Source organism: Bos indicus, chromosome 6 (assembly GCF_029378745.1).
Source record: "Bos indicus isolate NIAB-ARS_2022 breed Sahiwal x Tharparkar chromosome 6, NIAB-ARS_B.indTharparkar_mat_pri_1.0, whole genome shotgun sequence".
Lineage (NCBI taxonomy): Eukaryota > Metazoa > Chordata > Mammalia > Artiodactyla > Bovidae > Bos > Bos indicus.
The window spans coordinates 20898583-20920531 of NC_091765.1; the positions used below are offsets into that span (position 1 = coordinate 20898583).

The 21949-nt window shown below is 39.6% G+C and overlaps 2 long non-coding RNA genes across 2 annotated transcripts in view; one reads left to right on the top strand and one right to left on the bottom strand.

Moving 5' to 3' along the window:
- Nucleotides 1-16379, bottom strand: part of LOC139183595 (uncharacterized) — a 31028-nt gene extending 14649 nt beyond the window's left edge. The window contains exon 1 of the long non-coding RNA XR_011567092.1: nt 16170-16379. This is a non-coding gene — a long non-coding RNA (uncharacterized lncRNA). The remainder of the gene's footprint in view (nt 1-16169) is intronic.
- Nucleotides 42-21131, top strand: LOC139183594 (uncharacterized). Its single transcript, XR_011567091.1, has 4 exons — nt 42-15157; nt 15271-15370; nt 16182-16275; nt 18594-21131. It is a non-coding gene; the product is annotated as an uncharacterized lncRNA (long non-coding RNA).
- Nucleotides 21132-21949: the final 818 nt, after the last annotated feature.

Consider the following 21949-nt stretch of genomic DNA (forward strand, 5'->3'; position numbering starts at 1 on the left):
ACCACCTGACCTGCCTCTTGAGAAACCTATATGCAGGTCAGGAAACAATAGTTAGAACTGGACATGGAACAACAGACTGGTTCCAAATAGGAAAAGGAGCACGTCTAGGCTGTATATTGTCACCCTTATTTAACTTATTTAACTTCTATGCAGAGTATATCATGAGAAACGCTGGACTGGAAGAAGCACAAGCTGGAATCAAGATTGCCAGGAGAAATATCAATAACCTCAGATATGCAGATGACACCACCCTTACGGCAGAAAGTGAAGAAGAACTAAAGAGCCTCTTGATGAAAGTAAAAGAGGAGAGTGAAAAAGTTGGCTTAAAGCTCAACATTCAGAAAACTAAGATCATGGCATCTGGTCCCATCACTTCATGGGAAATAGATGGGGAAACAGTGTCAGACTTTATTTTGGGGGGCTCCAAAATCACTGCAGATGGTGATTGCAGCCATGAAATTAAAAGACATTTGCTCCTTGGAAGGAAAGTAAGGACCAAACTAGACAGCACATTAAAAAGCAGAGACATTACTTTGTCAACAAAGGTCTGTCTAGTCAAGGCTATGGTTTTTCCAGTAGTCCTGTATGGATGTGAGTTGGACTATAAAGAAAGCTGAGCACGGAAGAATTGATGCTTTTGAACTGTGGTGTTGAAGAAGACTCTTGAGAGTCCCTTGGACTGCAAGGAGATCCAACCAGTCCATCCTAAAGGAGATCAGTCCTGGGTATTCATTGGAAGCACTGATGTTGAAGCTGAAACTCCAATACCTTGGCCGCCTGATGAGAAGAACTGACTCATCTGAATAGACCCTGATGCTGGGAAAGATTGAGGGCAGGAGGAGAAGGGGATGACAGAGGATGAGATGGTGGGCGTCACCGACTCAACGGACATGGGTTTGGGTGGACTTCAGGAGTTGGTGATGGATAAGGAGGCCTGATGTGCTGCAGTTCATGTAGTTGCAAAGAGTTGGACATGACTGAGTGACTGAACTGAACTGAAACGAACACCATACACAAAGATAAACTCAGAATGGATTAAAGACCTAAATATAAGACCCCAAACCATAAAACTCTTAGAGGAAAATAGGCAGAACACTCAAAGACATAAATCAAAGCAAGATGCTCTATGACCCACCTCCTTAGAGTAATGGAAATAAAAACAAAAGCAAACAAGTGGGACCTGACTAAACTTAAAAGCTTTTGTACAGCAAAGGAAACTATAAACAAGGTGAAAAGACAACCCTCAGAATGGGAGAAAATAATAGCAAATGAAACAACTGACAAAGGATTAATTTCCAAAATATACAAGCAGTTCATACAACTCAATACCAGAAAAACAAACAACCCAATCAAAACATGGAATAAAGACCTGAACAGACATTTCTCCAAAGAATACATACAGATGGCTAACAAACACATGAAAAGATGCTCAACATTGCTCATTATTAGAGAAATGCAAATCAAAACTATGAGATATCACCTCATACCAGTCAGAATGGCCATCATCAAAAAGTCTACAAACAATAAATGCTGGAGAGGTTTTGCAGAAAAGGGAATGCTCTTGCACTGTTGGTGGGAATGTAAATTGATACAGCCACTATGGAAGATGATATGGAGATTCCTTAAAAACCTAGGAATAAAACCACCATATAATCCAGCAATCTGACTCCTAGGCATATACCCCGAGGAAACCAAAATTGGAAAAGACACATTATTCCATTGTTTATTGCAGTACTATTTACAATAGCTAGAACATGGAAGCAACCTAGATGTCCATCAACAGATGAATAAATAAAGAAGTTGTGGTACATATACACAATGGAACATTACTCAGCCATAAAAAGGAATGCATTTAAGTCAGTTCTAATGAGGTGGATGAACCTAGGACCTATTATACAGAGTGAAGTAAGTCAGAAAGAGAAAGATAAATATCATATTCTAATGCATATATACAGAATCTAGAAAAATGGTACTGAAGAATTAATTTACAGGGCAACACTGGAGAAACAGACACAGAGAATAGACTTATGGACATGCGGAGAGGGGAGGAGAGGGTGAGATGTATGGGAAGAGTAGCATGGAAACTTACACTACCGTATATAAAATAGCCAATGGGAATTTGCTGTATGCTTCAGGACATTCAAACAGGGGCTCTGTATCAGCCTAGTGGTTGGGGAGTGGGTTGGGGAGGGAGATAGGAGGGAGGTTCAAAAGGGAGGGGATATATGTATACCCATGGCTGATTCATGTTGAGATTTAAGAGAAAACAGCAGAATTCTGTAAAGCAATTATCCTTCAATAAAAAATAAATAAAAAAATTTAAAAATAGCAAGAAAAAATTCACAGAAAAAAAAATTATGAAATAAAAGAAATTTTACCAAGGAACTCAAGATATTGGTAATAGAAATGCCACCTGAATTAGGGAAGAGAATTGATCTCAACACAAATCATTTTAACAAGTAACTAGAAAATATAAAGATGATCCAATAAAAAAAACAGATAATTCAATATCTGAGATAAAAATATGCTAGAAGCAATGAATAACCAAATTACACAGAAAAAAGTACATAAGTGATTGGGAAGATAGAATGATGGAAATCATCCAATAAGAACAACAGACAGAAAGGCAATTAAAAAAAAAAGTGCAACATATGAGGTCTCTGGGATAACATTACAAATGTTAAATAAGCTGATAAGGGATCAAATAAGCTGTTATAATGTCTCAAGTCAGTACAAAGATAAAAATTTTTTTTAAAAATACTAATAAGTACAATAAACAGTAATGGAATAAGATGGAAGATGCAAAATATGACATCAAAGACACAAAATGTGGTAGAGGGGAGAAAAAAATGTAGATTGTTTAGCATGTATTTGAATTTAAATGACTATCAGTTTAAGTCAAGTAGATATAATTATGAATCAACATATGTAAAGCCAACAGTAGCCACAAATCAAAAAACTACAGCAGATACACAAAAACCAAAAAGAAAGGAAATCTAAGAATACTACTAAAGAAAATCACCAAAGTGCAATGTGAGAAACCAAAAAAAAAAGAAATGGACAGTAAATAACTACAAAAACAATGGAAAACCAGTAATGGCAATATCTACATATCTATTAATAGTTACTGAAATGTCAATGAACTAAATGATCAAAAGGCATTATCTGACAGGATAAAAAACCAGGACCTTCAATAAGCTGGCTATAAGAAAATCACTTCGGGGCTAAAGACATACACAGATAGAGCAGATAGAAAAAGATATTTCAAACAGAAATGATAAAATAGTGGGGTTAACTATACTCATAACAACAAAATATATTGTAAAACAAAGACTATAACAAAAGATGAAGGGCATTATATAATGATAAAGTGACAAATGCAAGAAGAAAATATTACACTCATTAACCTATGTGCCTCCAATATAGGAGCACCAATGATGGGCTCGATAAAGGACAGAAATGGTATGGACCTAACAAACAGAAGATAATAAGAAGAGGTGGTAAGAATACACAGGAGAACTGTACAAAAAAGAGCTCCACAACCCAGATAATCACGATGGTGTGATCACTGACCTAGAGCCAGACATCCTGGAATGTGAAGTCAAGTGGGCCTTAGAAAGCATCACTACGAACAAAGCTAGTGGAGGTGATGGAATTCCAGTTGAGCTATTTGAAATCCTGAAAGATGATGCTGTGAAAGTGCTGCGCTCAATATGCCAGCACATTTGGAAAACTCAGCATTGGCCACAGGACTAGAAAAGGTCAGTTTTCATTCCAATCCCAAAGAAAGGCAATGCCAAAGAATGCCAAACTACCGCACATTTGCACTCATCTCACATGCTAGTAAAGTAATGCTCAAAATTCTCCAAGCCAGGTTTCAACAGTATGTGAACCGTGAACTTCCAGATGTTCAAGCTGGTCTTAGAAAAGGCAGAGGAACCAGAGATCAAATTGCCAACATCCGCTGGATCATGGAAAAAGGAAGAGAGTTCCAGAAAAACATCTATTTCTGCTTTATTGACTATGCCAAAGCCTTTGACTGTGTGGATCACAACAAACCGTGGAACATTCTGAAAGAGATGGGAATACCAGACCACCTGACCTGCCTCTTGAGAAATTTGTATGCAGGTCAGGAAGCAACAGTTAGAACTGGATATGGAACAACAGACTGGTTCCAAATAGGAAAAGGAGCACGTCAAGGCTGTATATTGTCACCCTGTTTATTTAACTTCTATGCAGAGTACATCATGAGAAACGCTGGACTGGAAGAAGCACAAGCTGGAATCAAGATTGCCAAGAGAAATATCAACAACCTCAGATATGCAGATGACACCACCCTTATGGCAGAAAGTGAAGAGGAACTAAAAAGCCTCTTGATGAAAGTGGAAGAGGAGAGTGAAAAAGTTGGCTTAAAGCTCAACATTCAGAAAATGAAGATCATGGCATCTGGTCCCATCACTTCATGGGAAATAGATGGGGACAGAGTGGAAACAGTATCAGACTTTAATTTTTTGGTCTTCAAAATCACTGCAGATGGTGACTGCAGCCATGAAATTAAAAGACGCTTACTCCTTGGAAGAAAAGCTTTGACCAACCTAGATAGCATATTGAAAAGCAGAGACATTACTTTGCCAACAAAGGTCCGTCTAGCCAAAAAGGCTATGGTTTTTCCAGTGGTCATGTATGGATGTGAGAGTTGGACTGTGAAGAAAGCTGAGCACTGAAGAATTGATGCTTTTGAACTGTGGTGTTGGAGAAGACTCTTGAGAGACCCTTGGACTGCAAGGAGATCCAACCATTCTGTCCTAAAGGAGATCAGTCCTAGGTGTTCATTGGAAGGAATGATGCTAAAGCTGAAACTCCATTACTTTGGCCACCTCATGCGAAGAGTTGACTCATTGCAAAAGTCTCTGATGCTAGGAGGGATTGGGGGCAGGAGGAGAAGGGGACAACAGAGGATGAGATGGCTGGATGGCATCACTGACTCGACGGACATGAGTCTGAGTGAACTCCGGGAGTTGGTGATGGACAGGGAGGCCTGGCGTGCTGTGATTCATGGGGTTGCAAAGAGTCAGACATGACTCAGAGAGTGAACTGAACTGAAATATAAGGCAAATACCAACAGACATAAAGAGAGAAACTGACAGTAATATTATAAAATAATAGTAGGGAACTTTAACACCCCACTGACATAGTAAAATCTAAACTAATGTGTCTTTTTTTTTTTATCAATTATTAATTTCTACTGCTATTATTATTCTCTCTCTTCCTCTTCTTTTACAATCCAGTGATATGCTGGGAAACTATTTTTAAAAAGCTTAAAAAAATGAAAAAATTCCTGATTTTCATCATTGCCAATTTCCATATAAGTTCTTATAATGCTTAGATTGTGAAATTCCTGATTATTTAATAATCTGTCCTCCCAAACTGGTAAAAAAGTGTTTCAACTCTTAAATGTCTTAAGAGTTTATTTCCAGGGATGTCTGTATTGATCTCAAGATTTTGTTTACAAACATTGAAAGGACGAGTTGTAATTGTTAGATTCTGTGTAAGTGATCTTTTTCTCTTTTGAGTAAAAACCTACGGGTAAGTGTTTTCCACATCTTTTTCCCAACTCTTCTATTTGAATAATTTTACTTCTCAGTTTGCAAAAACAAACAAAAAAAGGAACAAAATTTTATATTACCTGACTCATCTGACATTTCTTAGAAAGTCTTATTAACATAGAGTTTTGGACTTAGAACTTATATTTTTAGAAACTGGACTATTGGTCTGTCTTTTAATATTTAGCTTTGTAATTTTGGTCAAATGACTAATCAACAATAATGAAATATATCTCAAAGGACAGCTGTGAGGTATGTGAAAGGAGGTTATAAATTTGAATGGTTAAACATATGTTCTTACTGTCCCAAGAACCAATATAGTAGCTAATTTCATATCCACTTGTGCATGGGGCTAAGTGGTGGATGGATGATATGGATTTTTAGGGTCATAGTATTTGAGTGAAGGAAGAGATCATTAAGTTTAAGACAGTTTGGAAAGAAGTTGAGACTATGAAAATAGTTTGGATGGGTAGAAAATGGAGAGGGCACCCTAGGTAGAAGAAATACATAAATAAGGTATCAGAAGAGGGAAAAAGTTAGTAGTATTCAGGTGGAACAGTCACTCAGTGACTCACTCCCAGGTCACTATATGCCTGACACTGTAGTTGGTGCCAGAGCTTTAAGCAATGAAACAAAATTCCTGTATTCATAGACTCTGACATGAAGTAAAAGAAGGAACACTAGATTGGAAAGGATGGGTTGGGAAAAGAGCAAATTAACTTTTGTTGGGTGAATATGGAAGAATGTGAGTTTGTAATTATTAGATACATAAAATAAGTCACTGTAGACCTGTGAGTAACAATTAAAATGGTATTTTGCAGCAATCAATTTAGTGGAGACATGTAAAATAGATCAAGAGATTGGAGACAGGGAGAGATAAGAGAATACTGAGATAACTTAGAGTCTGAACTGATATTGATAACACTTGCTCACTGATTGTACACGAGAAAGAAGGAACCAGAGGTCTAGAAAATGAGTTGGCAAATTTTCCAAAAAAGCCAGATAGTAAATATTTTAAACTTTACAGGTCAGATGGTCTCTGTTGCAGCTACTCAGTTCTGCCCTTGTGGTGTGAGTTCAGTTCAGTTCAGTCGCTCAGTCGTGTCCGACTCTTTGTGACCCCACGAATCACAGCACACCAGGCCTCCCTGTCCATCACCAACTCCTGGAGTTCACTCAGACTCATGTCCATCGAGTCAGTGATGCCATCCAGCCATCTCATCCTCTGTTGTCCCCTTCTCCTCCTGCCCCCAATCCCTCCCAGCATTGGAGTCTTTTCCAATGAGTCAACTCTTCACAACAGGTGGCCAAAGTATCAGAGTTTCAGCTTTAGCATCATTCCTTCCAAAGAAATTCCAGGGCTGATCTCCTTCAGAATGGACTGGTTGGATCTCCTTGCAGTCCAAGGGACTCTCAGGAGTCTTCTCCAACACCACAGTTCAAAAGCATCAATTCTTCGGCGCTCAGCTTTCTTCACAGTCCAACTCTCACATCCATACATGACCACTGGAAAAACCATAGCCTTTTTGGCTAGATGGACCTTTGTTGGCAAAGTAATGTCTCTGCTTTTCAATATGCTATCTAGGTTGGTCATAACTTTTCTTCCAAGGAGTAAGCATCTTTTAATTTCATGGCTGCAATCACCATCTGCAGTGATTTTGGAGCCAAAAAAAATAAAGTCTGACACTGTTTCCACTCTTTCCCCATCTATTTCCCATGAAGTGATGGGACCAGATGCCATGATCTTCGTTTTCTGAATGCTGAGTTTTAAGCCAACTTTTTCACTCTTCTCTTTTACCTTCATCAAGAGGCTTTTTAGTTCCTCTTCACTTTCTGCCATAAGGGTGGTGTCATCTGAGGTTATTGATATTTCTCCTGGCAATCTTAATTCCAGCTTGTGCTTCTTCCAGCCCAGCGTTTCTCATGATGTACTCTGCATAGAAGTTAAATAAGCAGGGTGACAATATACAGCCTTGACGTGCTCCTTTTCCTATTTGGAACCAGTCTGTTGTTCCATGTCCATTTCTAACTGTTGCTTCCTGACCTGCATACAAATTTCTCAAGAGGCAGGTCAGGTGGTCTGGTATTCCCATCTCTCAGAATTTTCCACAGTTTGTCGTGATCCACACAGTCAAAGGCTTTGGCATAGTCAATAAAGCAGAAATAGATGTTTTTCTGGAACTCTCTTGCTTTTTCCATGATCCAGCGGATGTTGGCAATTTGGTCTCTGGTTCCTCTGCCTTTTCTAAAACCAGCTTGAACATCTGGAAGTTCATGGTTCATGTATTGCTGAAGCCTGGCTTGGAGAATTTTGAGCATTACTTTACTAGCATGTGAGATGAGTGCAATTGTGTGGTAGTTTGAGCATTCTTTGGCATTGCCTTTCTTTGGGATTGGAATGAAAACTGACCTTTTCCAGTCCTGTGGCCACTGCTGAGTTTTCCAAATGTGCTGGGATATTGAGTGCAGCACTTTCACAGCATCATCTTCCAGGTTTTAAAATAGCTCAACTGGAATGCCATCACCTCCACTAGCTTTGTTCGTAGTGATGCTTTCTAAGGCCCACTTGACTTCACATTCCAGGATGTCTGGCTCTAGGTCAGTGATCACACCATCGTGATTATCTGGGTCGTGAAGATCTTTTTTGTGTATTCTTGCCACCTCTTTTGTGTATTCTTGCCACTTCTTCTTAATATCTCCTGCTTCTCTTATGTCCATACCATTTCTGTCCTTTATTGAGCCCATCTTTGCATGACATGTTCCCTTGGTATCTCTAATTTTCTTGAAGAGATCTCTAGTCTTTCCCATTCTGTTGTTTTCCTCTATTTCTTTGCATTGATCTCTGAGGAAGGCTTTCTTATCTCTTCTTGTTATTCTTTGGAACTCTGCATTCAGATGCTTATATCTTTCCTTTTCTCCTTTGCTTTCACTTCTCTTCTTTTCACAGGTATTTGTAAGGCTTCCCCAGACAGCCATTTTGCTTTTTTGCATTTCTTTTCCATGGGGATAGTCTTGATCCCTGTCTCCTATACAGTGTCACAAACCTCATTCCATAGTTCATCAGGCACTCTATCAGATCTAGGCCCTTAAATCTATTTCTCACTTCCACTGTACAATCATAAGGGATTTGATTTAGGTCATACATGAATGGTCTAGTGATTTTCCCTGCTTTCTTCAATTTAAATCTGAATTTGGTGATAAGGAGTTCATGATCTGGGCCACAGTCAGCTCCCGGTCTTGTTTTTGCTGACTGCCTAGAGCTTCTCCATCTTTGGCTGCAAAGAATATAATCAATCTGATTTTGGTGTTGACCATCTGGTGATGTCCCTGTGTAGAGTGTTCTCTTGTGTTGTTGGAAGAGGGTGTTTGCTACGACCAGTGTGTTGTGTTGGCAAAACTCTATTAGTCTTTGCCTTACTTCATTCTGTATTCCAAGGCCAAATTTTCTTGTTACTCCAGGTGTTTCTTGACTTCCTACTTTTGCATACCAGTCCCCTATAATGAAAAGGACATCTTTTTTGGGTGTTAGTCCTAAAAGGTCTTGTAGGTCTTCATAGAACTCTTCAACTTCAGCTTCTTCAGTTTACTGGTTGGGGCATAGACTTGGATTGCTGTAATATTGAATGGTTTGCCTTGGAAACGAACAGAGATCATTCTGTCGTTTTTGAGACTGCATCCAAGTACTGCATTTTGGACTCTTTTGTTGACCATGATGGCTACTCCATTTCTTCTGAGGGATTCCTGCCCGCAGTAGTAGATATAATGGTCATGTGAGTTAAATTCACTGATTCCAGTCCATTTTAGTTCGCTGATTCCTAGAATGTCGACATTCACTCTAGCCATCTCTTGTTTGACCACTTCCAATTTGCCTTGATTCATGGACCTGACACTCCAGGTTTCTATGCAATATCACTCTTTACAGCATCGGACCTTGCTTTTATCTCCAGTCACATCCACAACTGGGTATTGTTTTTGCATTCGCTCCATCCCTTCATTCTTTCTGGAGTTATTTCTCCACTGATCTCCAGTAGCATGTTGGGCACCTACTCAGTATCCTATCATTTTGCCTTTCATACTGTTCATGGGGTTCTCAAGGCAAGAATACTGAAGTGGTTTGCCATTCCCTGTGGTGTTAAAGCAGCCATAAATGGTACAAAAATAAACAAGCATGACTGTGTTCTAGTATAACCACCAGTGGTGCATTTGTTCACTGGCTATCGTTAATCATCCCCTGGTTTAGAGTATAGAGAAAATGACAATGGTCATTGCCTGGAAGAGAGGACTGTAACTTAGATTTTGGATATGCCAGCTTTAGATGATGAAGAGGAAATCTAGGTGGCAATATGGGCATTTAGGATTGGATTTTGGATGAGAGACCAAGCTGGACTCAGATTTGAGTTATTCACTGTTAAAGTAAGAAAGGTAACACACATTTAGCTTCAAATCAGTAACACAGAAACCAGAAGCAATCTGATGCAAATAATAGGTTTAACAGGTGATGAAGGAGCTAAGGAGACAAGCCAGAGATTAGGAACAGCATGCAGCTAGGACTCTAAGCCATGGTTAGGATGGAGGTAGTATTTCTGGAGGGATGGGGTAAAGCATATTGTTACAATAATGGCCCCCAAGGAATAACATTCCCTTGTGTCCAGGCCCTTTGTAATATTATTTCTGCTCTTTTCATCAAGAAGTAAAGTCCGTTTTTTCTAGCCATTGAATAAGGGCTGGCCTTGTAACTTGTGTTGACTGATAGAACACGGGGGATGTGACACTGTGTGAATTCTGGAACCCACATGCCGTAAGAGGTCTCGCAGTTCCAGTCTTGCTCTCTCCAAACCTTCAGACCCCGCTCTGTGAAAAAGCCCAGTCTTGTCTGCTGAGAGGTGAGTTATCACATGAAGGAGAACCTTGCTAGCAGCCAAAATAAATTGCCAGACATGTGAGTGAAGCCTGCACCACCCAGCTCCAGTGAAGACATCCGAGATGACACCCAAGACACAGAGAGGGAGGGAAATACCCTGACTTCCCCCACGCTTTACCCTCCTGTCTTCCTCAGTGCCTCTGTGGCTGCTTCCAGTCTCCCTCCAGTGCCCCCATTTGGTCTAACCAAATGAAGCCAGCGGACAGGGGATACCCAGGAAACACAGTCTGCAAAATGAAATAGAACTGGGGAACCAAGACCAGGATCAGTATGTAGATGAATCAGAGGAAAAGCAGAGGGTGTAGCCTTGTTGCAGCCGTGGAGAAGGAAGAGGAACTGGCAAAGAAGCAGAGATGAACAAGCTAGGTAGGTTGGAGAGACAGTAATACAATGTTGGCCTTAATTAAAAAGTGACAGGATTACAAGGGAGAAGGAGAGGTCTGATAAATGGTGTAAAATAATGCAGAGACTTCAAAGAGTGTGTGACTGGCTAAAGAGAATTTTTCTTGATGACGTGCAGTAATTAGTGAGCCATAAGTGGCCTATAAACAGTTAAATTTTATTTCCTGAATTGTGGTTTGAAAATTCTCAGAAGCTTGCAAAACAGTCACAGGGGATTCATCATTAAAAAATGGTATTGACATCTATTTTGGCTTCTAGGGGGCTTCCCTGGTGGCTCAGATGGTAACTCATCTGCCTGCAACGCGGGAGACCTGGGTTTGATCCCTGGGTCGGGAAGATCCCATGGAGAAGGAAATGGCAACCCACTCCAGAACTCTTGCCTGGAAAATTCCATGGATGGAGGAGCTTGGTAGGCTACAGTCCATGAGGTCGCAAAGAGTCGGACATGACTGAACGACTTCACTTTGGCTTCTGGTATGTTTAAAAAGTTACCTGTTTGGTAAGTTTATAAAAGATTTTTCTTTTTGGTCACACTGTACAGCACATGAAGGATCTTAGTTCTCCAACCAGGGATCAGACTTGTACCCCCTGAACTGGGAGCACAGAGTCTTAACCACTGGACCACCAGAGAAGTCCCTATAGAAGATTTTTGAATGTAACAATAGTGGTGGCTTAGTCGCTAAGTCATGTCCGACTCTTGCAACCCCATGGACTGTAGCCCAGCAGGCTCCTCTGTCCATGCAATTTCCAGGACAAGAATACTGGAGTGAGTTGCCATTTCCTTCTCCAGGCAATTTTCCCCACCTAGGAATCGAACCCATGTCTCCTGCTTTGCAGGTGGATTCTTTACTATTGAGCCACCAGGGAAGATTTAATGTATTATATCTCCCTTAGAAAAACAATACAGAGATGCATAAAAATTGTTAGTGACCTCTAATTTCTGTTTTAAACATACTTAAATGATGATGTGATTATTTTTTCTTTCAGAACTGAACCTTTGAGAGTTTGATGGAGTATATGGAGTGGCCAGGCATACCAATCATTGGATATAAGATAATTACACTTGTGATTTGGCCAAGTTTAGCCATTATGTTGATTTTGATTGTTATAAGGCTAAAATTAAAAAAAAAATTCTTTGTACCTTTTAAATTTAATTTATATCCATGATCAAACTTTCTGTAGACAAAAAAACAAAATGAATATGAAGTTAAATATGATTTAACTAAGAGTATAGAAATAATAGTAATTCTCTAATTTGCCTCAAGACATACTGTACAAAATTCTGATTTCACTAATTTCAACATTTTTTACATAGTACATCAAAATCTCTTTAGTACTTCTGAAGCCTTGGTAAAAAGAAAAAAGCAGAGTGACAAACATGTCTAACTTAGCTTTTTTATTTATTACAAAAATGATAATTCATATCTGTAATGTGACATTTGGAAAAAAGTGTTGCCTTAGATAATTTTATCTTGTTATTTAAAAACAAAATGTAAATTCTACAGGGCTTCCCTGATGGTTCTGCGATGAAGTATCCACCTGTAACGCCAAAGCCGCAGGAGATGCAAGTTGGATCCTTAGGTCAGGAAGATCCCCTGGAGAAAGTTGGGGCAGCCAGCTCCGATATTCCTGCCTACAGAATCCCACAGACAGAGGAGCCTGGAGGGCTACAGTCCATGAGGCTGCAGAGTCACACACAACTGAAGTGACTTAGCATGCACGCACAAATGCTACATGATACCATTCATATAAAATTGTTAAAAAGTCAAATCTAAACTACAATGACAGAAATCACATCAATGGTTTCCTAGGAGCAGCGGTGGGGACAGATAACAGCAAAAGAGCATGAGTGAATTTTGGGGGATGATGGAAATATCTGTATCTTGATTGTGGAGTTAGTTACATTGTTAAGTTCAATAAACTATACATTTACAAAGGGTGTATTATATTGAATATATATTAGATTACAAGATAGTAAATTTAAAAATATATAAACTTCATAAAAATAGCTCAGTTTATTTTTTTAAATGTTCAATTAGATAATTTCAAGTATCAGATCACAAAAGCAGATTTTTGTCTATGAGGGCTAGGACAGAGGTGAGGCAAATGAGACACCCAGGGCACAAAGTTGAAGGCGGTGTTCACCATCAGATTTCCAAAAGGGTCAGCCCTGCCCTTGTATGTCTCTAGATTATGCCTCCTTAAATCTCATGCCTTGAGTGCATCACCCTTTTTGAAGACATGATAGAAGATACATTTTTATTCCATCTTTTAATATGCGTTTGGTACCAAAACCTAATGTTATAAAATATGTTACAATTAAATTTTATTTATTGTCAAATAAATTAAACAACAACACAGCAGTGTGACTTGCTGTGTTTCTTGAATGTGAGGATTGCTATCTTTCACTTCTGGAAAACTCTCAGCCACAATCTCTTGAATATTGCACTCCCTGTCCCCCTACCTGCCACTTCTCCTTCTGAAACACTGAAAGGGTATGTGTTAGAAATTAACCTAATTTTCATGTCCTGTTATCTTGAGTTCATATTATTCATCCCACTGTCTCTTTGTCCTACATTCTGGATAAAATCTTGAGTTCTCTCTTTAGTTGTTTCTAACCTGTGTCTTATCCTGTCCTTTTGAGTTTCTAATTTCCAAGATCATTATTTTTATTTTTTTCTTCAAGTTCTATTTATTTATCAAATTTGCCTGTAATTTTGACACCCTCTTTGTGCGTGCATGCTAAGTTACTTGAGTCATGTCTGACACTTTGCAACCCTATGAATTTTAGCCTGCCAGTCTTCTCTGTCCATGGGATTCTCCAGACAAGAATACTGGAGTGGACTGCCCTCCTCCAGAGGATCCTCCCAACCCAGGAATCAAACCCATGTCTCTTACGTCTCCTGCCTTGGCAGGCGAGTTCTCTACCCTTACTGCCACCTGGGAAGCCCTTGACAGCCTCTAGTATCTCTTCAAAAATTTAAAGGGACATACCTTACATTTTAAACATTGATAATAAATATCACCAAGATGGATAGAATTCAGTTTTGCTCATTGATACATCAATGAGCCCAGGCACCAAGGACAGTCTGACACAAAGTATGAGATTGATAAATATGTTTGTAAATTAATTATTTGCAATCTTTGCAAGTCAGATTCTGTTTTTTTGCTGTTTTTGTTGATTCTTGATAGTGACAACTTGTTTCCTTGGGTGTTTGCAATTTTTTCCCCCTTAACTGAGCTCATGTTTCTTGGAAATATTTTGGGAAAAACTTTGTGCCCTGGATCTAAGGTGCTTTCCTTTGGAAAGTTTCTATATTTGATCTTCCCAAATGCTTCCAAGGCACTAACAATCATGGGTCGCTTTAAAGTCTCCGCTTAGGCTTTTCATGTAGGTAGAGTGCATGAGCCCCAAACCTACTTGAAGACTAGCTATGATAAAGAATTCTCATGGAAGAACTTCTACTTTCTTCACATAAGACCAAGGCAAGACTTTTACTATTTTGCCTGAAGGTAGAAATGGAGGCTTAAGAAAATTAAGGTAATATAGCTGAAAAGAGGAAAGAGTTATGAGGAGTACGTAGATTTAAACGGCTTTGAAGCCCACGCTTTTTTTTCTAATACCGAACATCTTTATATGGCTTTAACTGTGTTGATATATGAACCTGACTTGACCCAACTCTCCAGTGGGTAAACAGAGTAGAGCTTGCGGGGAGCCAGTTAAGTCCAGCCACTAGAGTGGAGTCAGAAACAGCACCGAGTGGGAAGTCTTCTTAAAGTTTCTTGTTCTTGGTGGCTAACGCCTCTGTGAATTCACCACAAAGGGTCTGGAGGTAGCCTGGGGCCGTTATTGGTTAGCAGAGCAGGCAGTCAGATAGGAAGGTGGACATAGATCAAGGAGAACAGGACAACACAAACCTCTCTGTTCCTCTCTGACTAAAGCAACCACTATCTTCTGAGTATAATGCCTGCTGATTTACTCGATCTCCCAAATCTCATGCAAACATCTCCATGGTGGCACTAACGCAGGACTACACAGGGAAGAAGACTCTGGGAAATGTGGTTATCTAAACAGACACAGTTTACAACCACCAAAGGCAGGGAAAAGCTTGGCAACCTACATACTGATCACATCTTTCTCCATCTCTGAGCAGAGAATTGTGGTGCTTAGATTCTTCATGTGTGACCGCCGTTGCCTTACCTTCTTATCACAAAACTTTTCACCCTGAAAGTGAGTGTGGGAAGTTGTATATACAATGCATCTAGTTTTAAACATATATTTATTTTTTGGGGGTGTTGGTTTACACAGTAGTTTTTGATCCATAATTCCTGTGATGTTTTTAGGATGCTGTTTTAAAATCTTTAGTCCCTGAAGCAATGGATTGCTATGAATTTTGGAGCAGAGATACAGTAATGAATGCTTGCCACTGACAGGCACCTTTGGGTAAGACTATATAAACATGTGGCCAACTGATTTATTGAGAGAGAAATATGACCTTAAAAGTTAATGTGATCCCCCACTCCTGTTAGGTGGGCCAAGGTCATTTGAAACCCTGCAAACTCTCTGAAGAATAGGATCCTTAACCAGCCCACCCTTTGCTTTTGAAAAAGGCTCTCAGAAAGATGTGATTTTAATTCAAGGTCTGCAGAATTTCTTTCAAAGAATACATGTTAATGTGACTAGAGTCCACTTCAGTCAGAACAGACTCATTTTTTCATATGGGATTAAGAGGCCTCTGTGTCTCCTTTTCCTCCAGAGCATAAGAACAACATAGTCTGAGGTGTATCATCTACTAATTTTCGGCACTTCTGGGCAAGATTTACTATTTTCAATAGTAATGATAATAATTGCCATTATATTACTTAATAATAAAATTGCTTTTACAATTGTTTTATTGTTACTATTATCATTCCCCTAGCTCCTTTTCTTCCTGATGCTCTTAAGTGTTTTACTGTTTGCAAAGCTCTTCACATTTTCCCATTTCCTATTCACAATTAGGGGAACCTTTGACTATTTCTGCTTTATAGACAAGGAAATGGAAGCTCAGAGGCATTAAGAGATCTGCCTGGGTTTCACCATCAAAGTCAGAGCTGTGTTCAAGGGATTGTTCTGTTCTTTCATTTTTATCATTTTTTCCCAATTTTTAATAAAGCTGATTATTATTTCTGATGTTTGGTCACTTACAATGTGAGCTTCTTTCCAGTAGGAATTATGAAAATGCTACCAATTTACTTAACATTACCTGTTTAAACAGGGAACATGTGACAGTGACTTCCTGGACAAATTGATGAATTTGTGCCATTTGTTCATCCTCCCTCAGAAGCCTGGTTTCAGGATCAATCTTTGAGGTAAATTGCATATTCTCAGAAAACTGATTAAACACGGGAACATTTTGACTTCTTAAAATGTCCAGCCCACAGAGATGGGTAGGGGATATTTCCCTTTGCCTACATGAAGCAGAATAAAAAATGATTCGTCATGCACTGATAATTGCAGTACAAAAGAAATGTGACTATTTTTAAAGCGCTATTTTCTCACTAAGACCCAAAGCTTCCCAACCTCTTATAAAAATCCATTCACCTGATATTAAAAGCTCCATTCCCTGCATCAAGCCTCAGTCTCTGACCTGAAACATAATGGCAAGTTCCCAGCAAATGATGCAGCCGCTGCCACAGTCGAAGCCTTTGTTGTTTGCATTTATCCTCACACGCAGACATCTCTGAAAAGAGAGGCAGGTGCTGTTTGATAAAAAACTGGTCCCCACAGTCAATGTGAACAGCAGTCAGAGCGCATTTACATTTTCTTATTTTCAGAAGGAAATGTTAGATGAGTTTGGAATCTTGCAATATCCTTCTGTAGTTTAATGCCCACCTCCCTCCATCATTGACCAATTTCAGTATTTTAAAGATGTGTTACTTATAAATTCACATAAGTAGTTCAGAGGCAGGCATCCCAGTAGATGACAAAACAATGACAGAGAAAAAGAATCATTGTATATTTTGACGAAAGCCTTGGATTTAGAATTAAAGACTCTGCTTACATATTCCCGTTTCTTATTATTGAGAAAGATTCTTTGGAGTTGCTCTTTGCAGACACAGCAAATTCACTGACAGGATTAAAAAAATTTTGGAGCTGGATTTTAGATGAAAGTGTCACTGTCTGCATATCAATGCCAGCTACAAATCAGCACAAACAATTGTTCCGTCATTAGCAAAAGCCTGTGAACAGGAGCAGTCCTAATATTAAGCCTTCTGGCACTCTCATTGGATTTGTTTGACTTGATTGCATCCCGTTACATTTACAATCTGTTTTGTGTTATCGGCACATAGACTGACAGACTTTTAAATTCACATTTAGAAAATTTGAGAGCAGTTTTCCAAAAACAAACACTCCCCGAAAGAGTAATATATCAGCAGCATTGACTTACGCTGCCAATAAATAATATTTAGCCACTGGAAACAGATAGTCTGATCCAATTAAAGAGGAATCCTGCAAGATGAGAGACCTAGATTCTGCTAAGGGTTTACTTGGTTTTTCTTTGTGCCTGTGGAGTTAGTTTTCTATACTACAGTTCTTTTGAATAACTGGCCATTGTGTGTGCTCCTGCCTTTACTAGTATAAATAAAGTAGATAAGAATTTATATTTTCCAGGGTTTTGGTTCTCTGAGATGGAGGATGCTGTGGAAACTCAAAGACCTACTAAAATCATGAGTTCCAAGTGTTGTTATCATTTGGCCCAGACAGACAAGGAGATAGTTGCATGCAAAGGAAAAATAAGAATGAGTAGCAATGAGTATTTAATGAGTATTTCTCCTGCTCTGGCCAGGTGCTAAATGCTTTACACTTGCTCTTTCTTTTCATTCTCACAATAACACTATTAGTATAGTATTAGTGTGAAACACTCAAGGAAACTGTGGTTAGAAGTTTTCAGCAGATGGTTCAAGGTCACACAGCTTAATGCCACATGCAGGATTCAAACTAAGGCTCGTCTGTCTCTAAGCCTGTGCTCCACGATGCAAACGCAGAAAGCCACTGTCAAAGCCTTATTTTCTGAAGTGACTCTTTCATGATCTGTTCCCCAGCCCCCAGGTGCTCTCTCCTTTCACGTTCCCCATCCTCTCTCCATGCAGTGGGGAAACCTTCGGGGTGAGTTTCTGGGATGAGGGCTTGCTGTTGATTCCCATGGCACACATCTATCTTTTAGCCAAGGGAAAAACCTAGTTAAACAACTTTGGATTCTTAACAAATAGAAGAGTTTTAACACTCTTGAGAGAGTCCTTCCATGTTGATGTGGGTTCCACAGAATAAAGAGGAGAATGTGTTTTCCTCTCTAATATTCTAATCTGTTATATCAAAATAACTGGAGAATTAGAAGAAAAATTAACTGTGTTGTTTGAGATTTCCTATTTGGCTCAGCATACAGAAATGAAGTAGCTGTAATATTTAGGCCTTGTTCTGGGTGGCAGGGATGAGATGAATTAGACATGACAACTGTCCTCAAAGAGGTTAAATTTAAGTGAGAGCAATAGATCTATGAACAACTGTTAGGTTGATACAAAACTAATTTCAGTTTTGCACTGTTGAAATTTGCTGTTTGTTATTGGAATACATTCTTAAATGTGACTATGCTATAATGCATATTTCTCGCTTTATGATTTTTGCTAAGGACTGCAAGGAGATTCAACCAGTCCATTCTGAAGGAGATCAGCCCTGGGATTTCTTTGGAAGGAATGATGCTAAAGCTGAAACTCCAGTACTTTGGCCACCTCATGCGAAGAGTTGACTCACTGGAAAAGACTCTAATGCTGGGAGGGATTGGGGGCAGGAGGAGAAGGGGACGACAGAGGATGAGATGGCTGGATGGCATCACTGACTCGATGGACGTGAGTCTGAGTGAACTCCGGGAGTTGGTGATGGACAGGGAGGCCTGGCGTGCTGCGATTCATGGGGTCGCAGAGTCGGACACGACTGAGCGACGGAACTGAACCGAACTGAATGACTTATTACTTGCTGTGTATTTTATACTTACTGTAGATTATGGAAATGATGTTAGACAAAAAGCAAATTCGAGTGATTCAATTCGTATTCAAGTTCAAAATAGGTTGTATAGGAGTGGAGAAAACTTGAACATCAACAATGCATTTGGCCCAGGAACTGCTAATGAAAGTACAGTGTAGTGGTGGTTCAAGAAATTCTGCAAGGGAGTCTTGGAGATGAGGAGTGTAGTGGCCAGCAATCAGAAGGTGACAACGACTGATTGAGAGCAATTATCAAAGCTGATCCTCTTATAACTCTATGAGAAGTTGCCAGAGAACTCAGAGTCGACCATTCAATGGTTGTTTGGCATTTGAAGCACTTTGGAAAGTGGAAAAAGCTCAATAAGTGGGTGCCTCATGAGCTGATGCAAATCAAAATAATTGTCATTTTGAAGTGTTGTCGTCTCTTATTTTCCACAACAATGAATCATTTCTCAATTGGATTGTGACACGTGATGAACAGTGGATTTTATACAACAGCTGGTGATGACCATCTCAGTGGTTGGACCAAGAAGAAGCTCCAAAGCACTTTCCAAAGCCAAACTTGCACCACAAAAAGGTCATGGTCACTGTTTGGTCATCCGCTGCCTGTCCGATCCACTGCAGACAGTGAAACCATTATATCTGAGAAGTACACTCAGCAAATCAATGAGACGCACTGAAAACGACAATGCCCGAAACTGGTATTGGTCAGCAGAATGGGTCCAGTTCTTCTCCATGACAGTGCCTGTCTGTACATCATACAACCAGTGCTTCAAAAGTGGAACAATTCGGGCTACAAAAATTTTGCCTCATCTGCCATATTCATCTGACTTCTCACCAACTGACTACCACTTCTTCAAGGAACTGGACAGCTTTCTGCAGGCAAAATACTTCCACAGCCAGCAGGAGGTAGAAGAGTTTCCAAGAGTTCACGGAATGCTGAAGCACAGATTTTTTTTTTTTTTTTTGCTACAGGAATAAACAAACTTATTTCTCATTTGCAAAAATGTATTGATGGTAATGGTTCCCATTCTGAGAAGGAAATGGCAACCCACTCCAGTGTTCTTTCCTGGAGAATCCCAGGGATGGGGGAGCCTGGTGGGCTGCCGTCTATGGGGTCGCACAGAGTCGGACACGACTGAAGTGACTTAGCAGCAGCAGCAGCATGATGATTTAAAATTCATGGTCCAAAACTGCAAATACATTTGCACCAAACTACTAACTACTTTAATGTGGTATTAACTGAGGTAGGGATAAAAATTATTACAGAGTTCATTATATTAAAATATAGCCAAAAGTCTTTGTATATTGAAAAGAAAATCATTTAAGCTAAAATATTTTTATAACTCTTACATAAGTCTCCCTTTATAGATGAAAATTTTAAAAAGTGAAATATACAAGGATCTAGAGTCAATGATTAATCATTTTGATAATTAACTGAGTTACTATGAACCAGTGACTTAACCTCTATAAACCTCAATTTTCATATAAGATATGGATAATAATTCCTACCCCAGAGTGCTGTTGTAAGGATGAAGTCAGAAGACATTCATCAAGGGTGTAAAGTAATGCCTGGCATCAACCAGCACACAGTAATTGTTTGCCTTGTTCTACCTCTTGCCGCAAGCCCTATTTTTCCTCTTTCTGCTTAAACAATAGGGGAGATGCATTTTAGTTAGTAATAATGGTTGTAAAACAGAATACATTTTGAGGTCGTGTCTGTAAGAGATAAGTGCATCCTGTTTTTTTCCTTGTGCTAAATATAAAGTGCTTAACATTGACTTTGATGACAAATAAGGGTTGTTGTAAATGCAGAGAGAGGCAGCCTCCATGGCTACCTATTTACGCATGGAATTAAGGGCACTGTATTTCTCTGAAGGACACGCAAGGGCTCTGCCTATTATTCCCCTGTTTTTTCTGCACTGAACATATAACTTAACATTATTAAAGAACTATTGTCGTTAAAGTACCTTCTCAGCATGGACTCTGAACTAGGCCTTTCCATCTACACCTACCTTTAGTTCTTCTGACAACTTTGTGAGCAGAAGATGCAGAAGTGGGGGAGCTATAAAGTTAGAAATCCTCTGATCCAGGATGACAAACTTTCTCTTTTTACAGAGATAAACCTCATGGTGCCCTGAAAGCTCTCCCCCCTTCTGCCCCCTCTCCCTTTATCATTCACAGGAGTGTTTCCTAATAAACATCTTACAAGTTTAAATCCTATCTTGATGTCTGCTTCTGGGTTGGCCTGCACTGATATAGTTGATACTAAAAATGTTCTGATAAATCAGGTGGTAAGATGGGTTTGGGGATTGGCTCACTTAATGCCCAGCAAGCAAGGAAGGCCCCATCCTGAAAGGAATGTAGGATGCAGACATTCCCTGGCACAGAAGGCAGCCCTATAGCTGGAGATTTCACCAGTGGGGATGTGCAGACACATCACAATGGAGAACACCCCTCTGGGTGTGATGAAACAGGGATTTGAGGATGTGGGGATGGGGCATGCAAGGACAGCAGAGTTAACTGGTTATAACTATCCTATGCTGATGCCCTGCAGTGGGATATGAGAAACTGAGGGCTGTTCACAAACAAATACTAAGAGTGAGTGTCGGAGAGGCTCTTTGGTACCTTATGATGATGAAGAACCTCTTATCTCCTCCAGTAGAACAGTGAACAGCCAAGAGCAGACTCAGAACTTGATAGAGTCTGAAAGCTGAAGAGATATTTTGATGCTCGGCCAGAGCAGGTCTCTGTAGGCCCTGATTTGGAAAACCTGGGATCTTGAAACATGGGATGGAAACATCTGGAAAAATGACCCCCAGAGGATTTGGGCTCTGTAGACTGGCCTGAGTGTTCAGAGTTTACAGAGATAGTCTACTCTTCTATAATAAGAGTTGGCGATCCCTGAGTGTGGGTGATGAAATTTCAGGGACCTGCCACTTCAGTGAAGTTTATAGACACCCGGTGATGAGTGATATGGTGGAATATGCTCTCCTATATAAAA